The following is a 12920-nucleotide window of genomic DNA, read 5'->3' as shown; positions in this document are numbered from 1 at the left end:
GTAATAAAAAAAATAAGAATATTTAGTTTAAGATATGTGTAGGTAAGTTTATAGTCATAAACAGATGCGATAATATTTAATAGTTCAGTGTCAGCTAAACTTCCCTTTGTTTAGCTGCAATAGTAAATCTTTCACTCCCATAAAAATACTCCCTGTAACAGTAGACTACTTTATAGTTGACCTACATTTCTCTCCGTTTTTAAGTTTATTTAAATATTACAGCCGTATAGACTTCCTAGATCTTAACCAAGGGTCAAAAGTAGGCTTCAGTACAGCGGTTGAAACATTTCTACATAATACAGGATGTAGGCGGAGTTTGTCAGGAGGCGCGGCGCGGTTTTTGGTCTACATGGGTCTCGAGGTCGTAAAAAATAGAACGAGGTTAAAATATAAAGTCAAAAATTTAAGAAAATGACGTCACGGAAGCAACATAAATGCTACTAATCTCTTAGCGATGTATTTTTTAAGCTTTCCTATAGCAATTCGTACATATATACGATAGTGCAGCGAGATAATTAGCGAGCGACGGAACCTAGAGTTGTAGCTTCCTGAGCTCCAAAAAACCCCTTTTTTCTTCTTTTGCATTTGAGCGTCATTAGGGCGATCTCCCATTGTTGTTTGCTTGGAAAATAAAAAGAGTAGCTCTCGTAATCATCTCCGACTCCGTTCTTGGGAGACAATCGTGTACAGGACCTCCCGTCGCTAAAAGATTGGAGTAACTAGGCCTAGCCTAGCTTCTTTTTACTCGCGTCGAGCGAAAAACGTGGCGAATGACTATTTTAATAGTGTAGAAGGGAAACGCAACGTTTCTGGTTGGTGCCAGATTTATACCGGCACCGGGAAGGACAGCAAACTCCAATTATTAAGGGACCAAGGCTTAGGACACAGAGAGAGAGAGAAGAAAAATTGCAAGGGGGATGAATCACATGTAGTCATACTTCTTTTTAAAAATATTTATAACTTTGTGGGTTAAGTCGCTCTTCTCGATGATGAACTAGAAGAAAGACAAAAAGAAAAAAGAGCCACCCATGATGAAACTTTTAAAAGCTGAAACACGTGCTGATCTATTACGAAGTTAATCTTACAAAAGAACGCATTAAGGGGAAATGTCCAAGTAAATCTGAGGATTGGGAACCAATTAGAGGGATCGATTCTACGCCAATTAGCAAACCTATTACGTTAACTACATTTGCTGCTATAGCAATCAATCTCTAATACACCTATAAATGGTCCGTCTCAAGAAAACAAGGTAATCAAACACTAAACTCAAGCTACTTAACCCTTGACCTTTGAAAAGGCTCTATATATTACTAATAATAAATTATTTCGTGTTATTGCAACTATTTTGTTTTTCCTTAAAATTTGAACTAAAAATGTGTAAGCTAGAATTCCAATTCGAAAAAAAGACACACTTCAAAAAAAAAAAAAAAAAAATGATATAGATTCGCGTACCAAGCCAGGCAGGATAAACCCTTATTTCAAAAAAATAAAATAACAAGCTTTAGTAAATCTGGGATCTCCCCATCCCCATCTTGATTGTAAAGGAATGCAATTCTTTTCTTCTTTTTCTCCTCATCAGCTAGCTATTAGATGGGCTAGAGTAGCTTTTAAATTTAGTAAAGGCCGCTGGAAGAAGGGAAGAGAAGCTAAAAATGAATGCAAAAATCAGGAAGGCAAAAGAAAATCAGTGTAGAACTCAAAAATGGCTCGATGCCAAACGTTGGCTGAGAGAGAGAGAGAGAGAGAGAAAGAGAGAGAAAGAGAGAGAGAGAGAAAGAGAGAGAGAGAGAGAGGAAGAGAGAGACTGTCTTCTTTTACTCGTAGACTTATCGGCGTAAAGAAATATTTTTGAAAGTCTCGTGAGACATTTTATTTCACCGTCGTCTCAAGCTTTTAATCGAATAATTGAGGTTTTTCTTCTTTTTTTCGGAATCGAGGGAACTTTATCTAGATTGGGGTCATTTATTAAATTTACATTAGTAGCGTGACAGAGAAGTACTAAGAATATTCTACGTCCTATTCTCTCGGGTTTTAACTTAAGGGACAGAGAATATTTGAGAGAAAAGAGATTTATTTAAGCGTGCATTGTTTTCGAGACGATTTAAAATATAATTAATTTCATTTCAACCGTAAATAAATTATTCACCGAGGAATTTAAAGTGATAGTATACAGGGTGTTTCTGATAAGTCTGCAATAAATTAAGGGGGTTAGTGTTCTTTGGGAAATCGATTTTGAGTCGAAATTGTAACTTCAATCTCCTTTTGGCTCGAGTTACTGTTTTCGAGTTATGATTTGAGTGTTTTAGGGATGACCCCTTAATTAAATTAGAAATCATTGATTGTCATTCAGTATGAAGGTATGTTCAATTTTTAAAATATATTCTTAAAATGTAAACTGATTATTTTCACCAAAAAACTTTAGTGTATAGCGGGCAAATGATTTACAGGGGCTATGGGAAATAACATTAGGGTTCTGCGCCTGTAGAAATGTTTACCCTGCCGCACACGAATTTTCAAGGATAAGTTAATCTATATCAAATCGACTCCCAGTCCAAACCGCTTTACGTAGAGGGCTGAAATTTTGCAGGGACGTTACTCTTAAGTAGTAGACACGTACTAAGCAAGATTTCTTCAATCCGCCGCCATCTTGTAAAATGGCGGCTAGAAATGTAAAAAAAACCTTCTTTATGGAATAACGCCCGCGCATTTCAACAGATTTCTTTAAAATTTAGTACACTGGTTAACTATATCCTATAGACGGGTTTTATGCCTTAAATTGGGCTTTGATTTGCCCTCCGCCATATTTAAAAATGGCGACCCGATTTTGAATAATCGTCCGCTTCCACGCGTAAGTTGCAAAGTAAATACTTTCGTGAAAACAATTCCAACAAGATTTAAATTTAAATTTAAAAACGTTGACTTTAGATTATCACTGCAGTTTTTATTACTTAAAATGAATTTAAAATGATTGAAAAATAACACACCGTTCTACGAGTATACTCTGCGCGTATCTGTACTAAAACAGCTATTATTAATATATACCTGAGCATATCCTGTTTAATAAAAGAGGCAATTTATTTTAGCCGATGTTGCAGAAAGAAAGAGAAAAAAGATGAAAAGGTGAGGAGGAAAAAATTGCTATTCTTTCAATCTTGCTTCTTTCTTTCTTTTCCATAAAAACCATGCAAGGAATCTTTGTCCTACCCTCCATCCCATCACGTGCATGATACCGGAAGTAGATAAACACGAAATTATTTAAATATAGACAATGTACAGAGAAGTGTTGACAGTCATTTGTCATTGCAATTCAACCGAACTATTAACAACAGACTGCAAAAGTTTGTAGAATTCTGTTCGATTTAGTACTGGATCATTCAGTTCCACACCTGCAACAGATGCTTTAATAACAAATTACTGGCAACCCTGAAGCGCATGCGCAGTTAAAGTTAAAGTTAAGAAATGGTTTGGGAAATTTCTCTGCCCCCCCCTTAGGGTACAATGTCTATATTTGTTTCAAGTATGAAATTATATATGAAGCAAAAATGAAATGAAACGAATTGCTATAAACAAAAATAATAATTTAATCTTTGTTTTAACTTCGTGCTTAATATACTTTTAATAATAAGAAGGATAAGGGCTAGACGTTTCTTCTTTCAAAGTTATATTAAATTTGAGATACGGGAACTATAGGAATTCTGAAAGTAAGGCAACATTCTTTTCAAATTTTTCCAAAGGCTTAAGTCTTTGTTACAAAGTCTTAACCCTCGGCATATTTTTCAAATGTTACTATAACCTTCAATAAAAAGCATACAGAAATAGCATTCTGTGTTAAGTTTCAATAGAACGGGACTCGGTTAAAGGCAGACAAGTGACACTACGCGGTAAAGAGGTTACGGTTATGGGGCTCGACATCTCGGAAATTAAAAACAGAGTCCATAAAATGATATGCTATGCCCTAAAGGTTGGTTTCTTTCTGTATCTCAATTCTGTTTTTTTCTTCACAATTTCCGGTTACGTAAAACGTTATGATAGGTCTTTTTGGTATAAACGTTTGCGCGAACGGATATCATTGATTACTACCACCAAGATTGGGTCCGACGATAAGCAAAATTGTCATCTCGGACCCCAACTTGGTGATAAGTTGTTTGTAGCGAAGATGAAACTAAATATAGGTCATCCGAGAATATATTTCTCTATATCTTCTATAAACCTGTTTACGAATTGCAGTTTAATCAAGCCAAAGGCATACGGAAAAAAGGCAACATAATGTTGCACAGTACATGCATTTCGTAAAGCGGCCTTCCATCGAATTAATTGTGACAGGTCGACCATAAGGTATATAAGATCATAAGTTTGTCAGTGGTTAAAACTTAGCTTGCCATGAAGTTACGCAGGTAACCTGGTAAGGCGATGTCAAAGGCTTAGTACAGACTAAGTTGGAAGATGGACTGCAAAACTGAATGTAGTCTATTCTGGCGTCGTTATCGAACTATAGCTCTCAGTAAGCATTACGAGATATAGGTAGTGTCAAACTTATGGAACATATCTTATAAACTTATGATATTACCCGCACTCACAACCGTTCATCATCCGAAACAAAATTGTCAGAAGCTGCCTTTCTTTCTCATATAAGTGTCGCGAGGATGACGTAAACGAAGATGACAGGTGTCTTCACCCAGACACTTTCAACCAATCAAAACGCTTCTTCGTTTTTCCAAAGAAAAAAAAACCCCTACAGGAAACTGGCTATCTTTCAGAGTTTGTCTCTCTCTTTCATTGTCACCCACCCTCGCCGCGCGTGATCTTCTTGAATGAAATGGAAGATGTTACAGAAGGGATCGTGTTGGGATGAGGACACAATCGCTGAGAGTGAAATGGAAAAGAAAGAAAAGGTTCTCAATGAAAACCGAACGATGACATCTCTTCGCTTCTATTGTCCGTGACACCCGGGCCAAAGAAGCCGGAAAGAAAACAATACCAATAGCAGCTTTGGCGAAGAACATTGTTAGAAAGAGTACCCAACTTCAACGTGAATCATCTCTCCAAGCACCGCAATACTTGCTCTTTTTCAAAAAAGAGACGTTATTGGAAGCTTGTGAACTATACACGAAGCTGCACTAAAGTCGTTAGACCTACTATAGATAAGTGTCTTTAAACGTCTACAACAAATTTAAGTGTAAACATTCCCCCTGTATTTCTTATAAACTGCATCGCGAGAATGTTTTATCTTCCCAAGACAAGCTGTAAGTGCACGCCGAACGTTATAAACAAACATAACATCGTAAAAATTATGGGAGATTACGTATCCAGGGTACTTATATATAGGTATAATCTTCCACGGTGCTAATTTGGGATAATAGATAGGGGGAATATAGTGAAAGGTGATCATAATTCAATACTTCAAAGTAAAAATAACGACGCGTGATCCCGGTTAGAAATACGTCAAATTTATGACCCCTTACCCTTGTAGGAAGAGAGAGAAAGCGCTCGGGAAAAATTCTCGCGCAGTCTAACGAGATGCGAATAGAAAGGTTAAGTGAACTTAAGAAGGGAAAATAAAATTAACAATAGCGATGAGAGTGCATTCGCGTACCTTAACCTCTCTAACACGACAACGAGGCTTAGGTATAAGGATGGCGTTACAGATTAGGTAGGAGGACATGGCTCTTTTAGACGATCATAACTTCTATTCATATACATAGCGATCGAAGGATTTCCATTAATTTTCGGAAGAAGAGCGGAGCCTTCAGAAAAGAAGGATGCGGCTTGCCCTTCTCTCTTTCCCATGCCGCATATCGTTCAATTTTCCATTGACCCTTCCATAGCGCACACCCATCCTTTTCTAACAACCAAGCTTAAATAACTTGGTTAATGATCCGCTTTTTCCTGGGCCTCTATAACTTGCCTATAACCGATCCTTTCAATATTTGACACTGTTATATTGATCGTTTCACGGTAAATAAGGCCTCAATTCACGAGTTCCTGGTGTGGTTTCTCAGAGAACTTTTAATTGGTACACATTCTGAACCATTACTTAAAATGTTTTGAAATAAATGGTTAAAAATTTGAGATGCGAGAATTGAATTCTGGGACGCATTTGAGTATTGTATACGATATAACCAGGGAGAAATTCGGTAAGATGGAGTGGTAATGACGATGGGTGACTTGCATGCGGCACCGAAACCCTCCCAGCTGTCATTGTATTTGTATAAGAACTAGCTTCTATTTTTAAACAGAAGGGGCGTACTATACGATCTAAACGGCACTGAGGATGCTGGGAGGACTTCGGTACCGTTCCGTAAGTGGGGACAAACAGAGACATGGTTAAAGGTATGAGGGTTCGACTCCATCCCTCTCTCCTTCAAGATATATCTTCCATAGACCTAGGCAAAATTATTCTCTATAGGAAATATATAACGTGACGGATGCGTGTACTAAAACCGAAAGGAGGAGTCAAGTACCGGGTATTCGTTTTCCTGTTCTTCTATATATAATTTCTAAATCGTTTTCCCGCGATATATTTCATATTTTCGCATAAACCCGACCGAGACTCCATTTCAACCAGAAAATCCAACTTTTACCTAAAAACAGCGTAATAAACTACGGTAATACCTACTTTAGTATCTAGAGAGAGAGAGAGCCGCAGTCCCATTGAATCTTTCCCATGGGATGAGGTATAAAAACTTCACGTCATTTAAATCACGCCGAGAATGCACCACTTATTTAACTATACACCTTGCTACGTTTACCTTCACTCTTATTGAATTCTCATAGTGACACTACGCATATATATAATCGGATTTTTGGGGTCGAAATTACCCTAAATGATGGAGGTCACGAATAGAAACGTTGTCGTCACCACGCGCCAGCCAGAAAAGGGGAAAAGACACGCCCCCTGGAGGAGAACGCGCCCTCTTGTGTCCATGACTCTGTGTGTGTGTTGTAATTTCATTCTAAGATGATAATAGGCGTTAAGGCTGGAATTGATGTTATTGAATCATTTAAAATATAGCTTGATATAGGTTTAATAGAAATAGAAACTCAAGTTGTAAGCAACAATATATTGATATTAAAGGGAGTATGAATGGTCTAAATAAGTTTAGTTTACTCTTATCAAAGTGATAAAATACTGAAGCTGAAGTGAACTTGTTAAAACAGTCTACGCTTTCTTTTTAAAGCATATAACCAGCTACGAGGCTGGACTCTGCTTACCTACATTAAACTCAACTTGTAAAACAAAAACAAACCAAACATTTGGCCAATGATACAAGCAAAGGTTTGATGAGTTTACTAACGTTTTGAGCATTTTTTTTAGATATATACAATTTTGAAGTGAATTTGTTTTGAACACTTCACGCTCCCTTTAAAGAAAACCAAGAAGGCTAAACCCAGCTTATCTATACGAAAAAATCTTCTTTTAAAAAATGATTCAAGTTGAGCTATCAGCGTATTTGTAAATCCTAATCTAATAAAACGACTGATAAAAATTGGATGAAACTAACTGGAGTAGAAACGGTATATATACATATAGAAAAAAAGGGACCATGCAGAAAAAAAATCAATGATTGATCCACTTCTTCAACTTAAAGAGCATTTCAATACAACTCACGTTCATATCATCTTATCAGCCTTTGGTAATGGTATAGATAGGATATAACAACATTAAGTAAGAAGGTAAGATTAAGATGGTCCGGGGCTTAAATCGAAGTCCTACATCGAAGAGAAAATCAATCTACGCGCGTGGAGAAGAGGATTCCACCTATAAAGGATATCAACTATCGATACGTCTTGAACTGCTATGAAGTATGAAGCTGTCCATTTCCGGTCTGGGCACTTTGCTTCAGTGCCGATGTAACTAATGATCAGCCTAAGATGGAGTCTTATCTATGTATACCGTAAGCGGGAAACACGTTAAGCTGGTCTTGGAGTTCTAGATTGAGGAAGGAAGGACAAATGTTGGAGCCGCATGAAGAGCGTGTAGATAAGACGCCTCCTCGCTATCATGTTCAAGGATCGAATTCGCGTTTGATTTGAAGCAGAACTTAGTTTAGACTTTGAGTGGTGTGACATTCATTTGATTAATTAATAAGCCTTTGGTTGATTAACTTAATTTAAATAGATAGTGTGCACTTAAGGGGGGCGAGAGATATTTCCTTATACCCCTTTTATTAAATTGAACCGCATACGCTGAAGGGTTTGTTATTAGAGCATCTCCTGCAAGCAGGGTATGGAACAGAATGGTAATTACTGAATCGAACAGAATTATACAAGGTATTCAGTCTGTTAATGTAGATAACGGTTGAATTGCACACGTCACAAATAACTGGTAACACTTGTCCGCGCGATATCTATTAAAAATCCTTCAACGGAATGTTTCACGAAGTGTTGATTAATTTTGATCATATTAATCAATGATTAATTTCAAATTGGAATTGGAAGTAATTTGTCTTTTGCGTTTTATCAAAACGTTCCCTACATGAACTTAAAAATTTTACAGTTGTTACTTTATCAAAATTAGGACGAGGTGAACTTTGACCTATATATATTACTATTCGAATGAACCAGACGACAGTCTTGTCTTGTCTCTCCTCTTGACATAAACTCCAACTGGATTTAGCTACTAAATTTAAGTGCCTTACAAATAATTCAGAATAAAGTATTGATCAGCAGCAAAGTATACGATACAGCAAATGGAGTTTTCGCGCAGTTTGTTGAGTTCTATCACAATGTTTGTTGGATAAAAAACCTTTTGGGTGGATGGATGTCAAACGTCCAAACTAATCAAAGTTTAAGGGATATTTTTTGTTCGTTTTTAAAAGCAAGTAGAGTTTAAAGTGTCCTTTCTTAACCGTGAGACGGTTTGAGCGAAAAAAAATAAAAAATAAGAACAGAAAGAGTTGTCTGCTGTCGATAATGCATCTTCTTCACTAACGTCTACCACAAGTCTACTTTCCCAGTTTCAATAGTGAAAAAAAAGAAAAGAAAAAAGGGTTAGTGTCCGCGTTGGCTTAATATCAGGTTAGTATATTCCCCAGACGAAGACGGATATGTCCCATACGATCACCTCGCCCTCCTTTTGTTTTTCAATTTTAAACTATGGCTATTTGTGGTCAAATTTCGCTGTAATTTTCTCACGATTTAAGGTATAATTATGCAAGATAATTAAAATTAAATGGATGTTCAATGTGTGACGTAAGTTCGGGGACAATATCAAACTTATCTTCTATGAAATAGAGCTCCCACTGAGTGAATTTCGTAGCATTGGGAAAGGGCATTTAACCCTTGCCATTTGATAAGGATTGAACTTTCCAATGAAATTAATCAGAATTAATCTTAAGTTAATCCCTGAAAAAATTTTAAATTCATTATAATTAAATATTATTTTTAAGATCATGAAGTTTAAAATATTTTCCTAAAATGTAAACTGATTATTTTCACCAAAAAACTTTAGTGTATAGCGGGCAAATGATTTACAGGGGCTATGGGAAATAACATTAGGGTTCTGCGCCTGTAGAAATGTTTACCCTGCCGCACACCAATTTTCAAGGATGAGTTAATCTATATCAAATCGACTCCCAGTCCAAACCGCTTTGCGTAGAGGGCTGAAATTTTACAGGGACGTTACTCTTACGTAGTAGACAGGCAACAAAAAAGATCTTAAAAATCCGCTGCCATCTTGAAAAATGGCGGCCAGAAATGTAACACAAATTCTTCCTTCAATAACGTCCTTGCATTTTAAGATATTTCATTAAAATTTAGTACACTGATTAACTATTTTCTATAGACGGGTTTTATGGCTTTAGGGATTCGGTTTGCCCTCCGCCATTTTTAAAAATGGTGGCTCGAGAACTAATAAAAACTTCCGTGCTACTTATAATTTTGTAAGAGCATATACCCAAGTCTTTACTTCAAATAAAACAATTTAATCGACTTGAGCCGTGACTATTAACACTTGGTAGGTACCCATTCTTACAATAGCGCATTAAATAGATTTGAAAGCCAAATGAAAGGCAAAGACCATGATAAACGCATTAGGGAGACTTTAGCCTTAATCAAACAAAGCGATTAGTAGGTAAGGCCTTTCTCTTGGCCATCGAACGAACCAAACCCCATCACGATAGCTCCTAGCTTTGGCAAAAGCAATAGAGCCGAAGCCAAGTCTTAAACGGATTCCTAATGGCGGTTTTCTCGACTCGTTACTCATTCCGGCGGGAGCCGTCCCTTTTCGGGTTTTCGCCAGAGCGTACGGGTCGAATGGAAAGCCCAACTTCCGGCCAACTCTTCCGGGCTTTCCATCAACAATCGAGGAAGAAGGGAATCGGTACGAGAGAGAGAGAGAGAGAAAGGTTAATATAGGCGCAGACAGAGCGATTTTAGTTGAAGTGTACGCTATCTCGTACCTCACTTTGATCCGTTAAAATTACAGGTTAAAAGTCACAGCACGCGACTTGTATCAAAATGGCCTATAGCTTGTGAGAATTTCAAGGGTGGCAGTAGTGCCATTGTAACACAAATGGATATCTAAGTATAAGTCAAAATCCTGTCTCACTTGTAATCAAAGCCCAGACCTTGCGGGCAAATTATTTACAGGGGCTATGAGAAATAACATTAGGTTGTTGCGCCTGTAAAATGTCTACTCTGCCGCACACCTATAATCTAAATTAAATCAATGCCCAGTCCAAACCGCTTCATTTAGAAGGCTGAAATTTTGCAGGGACGTTACTCATAAGTAGTAGGCACATATTATAAAATATTTTTACAAACCGCCACCATCTTGAAAAATGGCGGACAGAAAAGTAAAAATCTTCTTTATGGCGTACAGAAAGTAAGTGATAAAGACGATATACTGTTGTCCTAGCAATTCAAGTATAACATTCCCCCCGCCCTCACCCAGGAGCTCTTCAACCTATTTTCTTGACACGTGAAGGATCGCGCAACAATTTACGCCAAAAGCGTCGCGTGCTTCTCTATTAAGTTCATTTCACTAGGTTAAGTCTGTACTAAAACTAAATAAACATTTAAGATATTAGGGCCGTGTGTTAAATAAACGGTTAGATTTCTCCACTTGAAATAAACCGTAGAATCTCCTCAGGGGAAAATAGTCTAGTGGAGAAAGAGTGAAGTCAGAGAGCGTAGAAACATGTGGACTAGAGCCTAGCCGTTAACCCTCGCACTCCATTTCCAGAAATTCCCCAGTTTCGTGCACTTAAAGGAATAGCGACGTGATTTAAAAATTATCTCAAATCTAAAGAAAACCTTACTTTTTTGAGAGTTTAAACTCTTCTGATTCCAAAAATATGCTTGATTAATATTTAAATATGAAGGAAAACACAGAAAAAACACTTTGAAAACTTGAAATTTGGGGGCAAAAGCAAATTTGCGGAGAAGATTTTTGGCGGGTTTTCTCCTTGCTACGTCACTCACGGCATCTCGCGGAAAAGCCAAGCGCGCGCGCCCGAGACTCCCGAGTCTACTAATGCCGCGCGAATCTGAATAAAATAGGCTTAACGCGGCGCTGAGACACTTAAAGGCGTCACGTGAGCGACATCTAGAGTGAAAGTTTCTCCTTACTACGTCATTAAGCGAAACAAAATTTTAACTAGGCCTTTTCCAAACACTAAACTTTGATTGCAATTTTACAAATTTCTACGAAACCAAATACAAAAGTAAACATATCATAATAAACTAGATTTTTCAAGGATTTTTTTAGCATTTTAAGTTTGTGGGTGACGAAAATTATGTCACTAACACTTTAAATTAAACGTATCCTTGGAAACGTAAAAATAATTGAAAATTTAAAGCAGACTCTCTTTATATTGGTGTTGGATTTAGTTTGAATCGTTTGTGAAACAATTTTAAGAATAATGGTATAGCACGTGGAAATAGCACTTGGTGTTACGTATGCAATATCTTTAAATATTAATAAAGCCAAGGCTTAAGGCTTCTATTTTCCAAATTGATTAGTCATCAGGGGTTTTGATTTTTGATTTGTTTTCTCCTAACTTAAAATTAGACTTATTTAATTAGTTCTCGTATTATAACCAATCTACATGCAGAGAGGAAATCAGCAACTATAACAAAAATTTCCCAAAAGCGCCTTAGAGTCCTTGCAATTTACTAAAAGCAAAACGCATGGGGTGAATATTAAATGAAGTTGCGCTAAATAGTTATAAAAGAATAATCTCAGTTTATTTTTATAATTTCAGAACGAATTTCCACACCCATTTATATAAATTGTCATTTCCACCTCAAAAGTTCCCTCATATCATTACGAAAGTACAGTTTGTAGAAAGCTACATTGCAACTAATTAAAAAAACCTAATCAAGCAGAAAATATTTTGTACTCTCGGGATGAAATACCTATCCAAGCAGATAAAACCCCCCACACAACTGGAACTAGGATTTAAAATATTTATCACGGTGAAATTGGACCATTAATAAGGGTGAAAAAAGGCATTAAAAACAATATATTACGGTATACCTTTGATAGTGGTATATTATCAAAGTGAAAAATATTTCACAGCGTAAAGAATTAAAAGAATTAACGTCGTCAGAGTTTATTATAGAGTTCCCCTCAGGTCGCCCCCCCCCCTTTTCCAATCATCAAATTTTCATTTCGCTAACCCTAAAATCCGGGCCTAATCTAAGGGTAACGTCACCTGCTATATATTATTCTCTTCTTTTACAGATTTTCCCTGGAGACACGTAATTTACTGTGGCACTAGATATATTTTCATAAGCCAAGAAGCGATATCTAGTTTATTAGGGAGAAGGTATAAGATGTATAAGTAATCGCGCGCCATATAGTCCCAGTCCTCCTTTCAAAATACAAGGGGGGGGGGGCGTAAAAGGCTATTTCGCCTCTCCTCAGTCGGAAAATATACTGTAATTTTCGTCATTCGCGTCGCGCTGACGTGCAC

General features: G+C 37.0%; 1 protein-coding gene across 3 annotated transcripts in view; it reads right to left on the bottom strand.

The window, feature by feature from the left end:
• Positions 1-12920, bottom strand: part of LOC149717643 (sodium/calcium exchanger 3-like) — a 90896-nt gene that overhangs the window by 19804 nt on the left and 58172 nt on the right. The gene's annotated exons all lie outside the window — the stretch shown is intronic.

This window comes from Phalangium opilio, unplaced genomic scaffold, assembly GCF_054372755.1.
Source record: "Phalangium opilio isolate 3A_F unplaced genomic scaffold, DU_Popi_V2 ptg000003l_1, whole genome shotgun sequence".
Lineage (NCBI taxonomy): Eukaryota > Metazoa > Arthropoda > Arachnida > Opiliones > Phalangiidae > Phalangium > Phalangium opilio.
The sequence above is the reverse complement of the archived record's forward strand: the minus strand, read 5'-3'. Positions and strand labels throughout refer to the sequence as shown.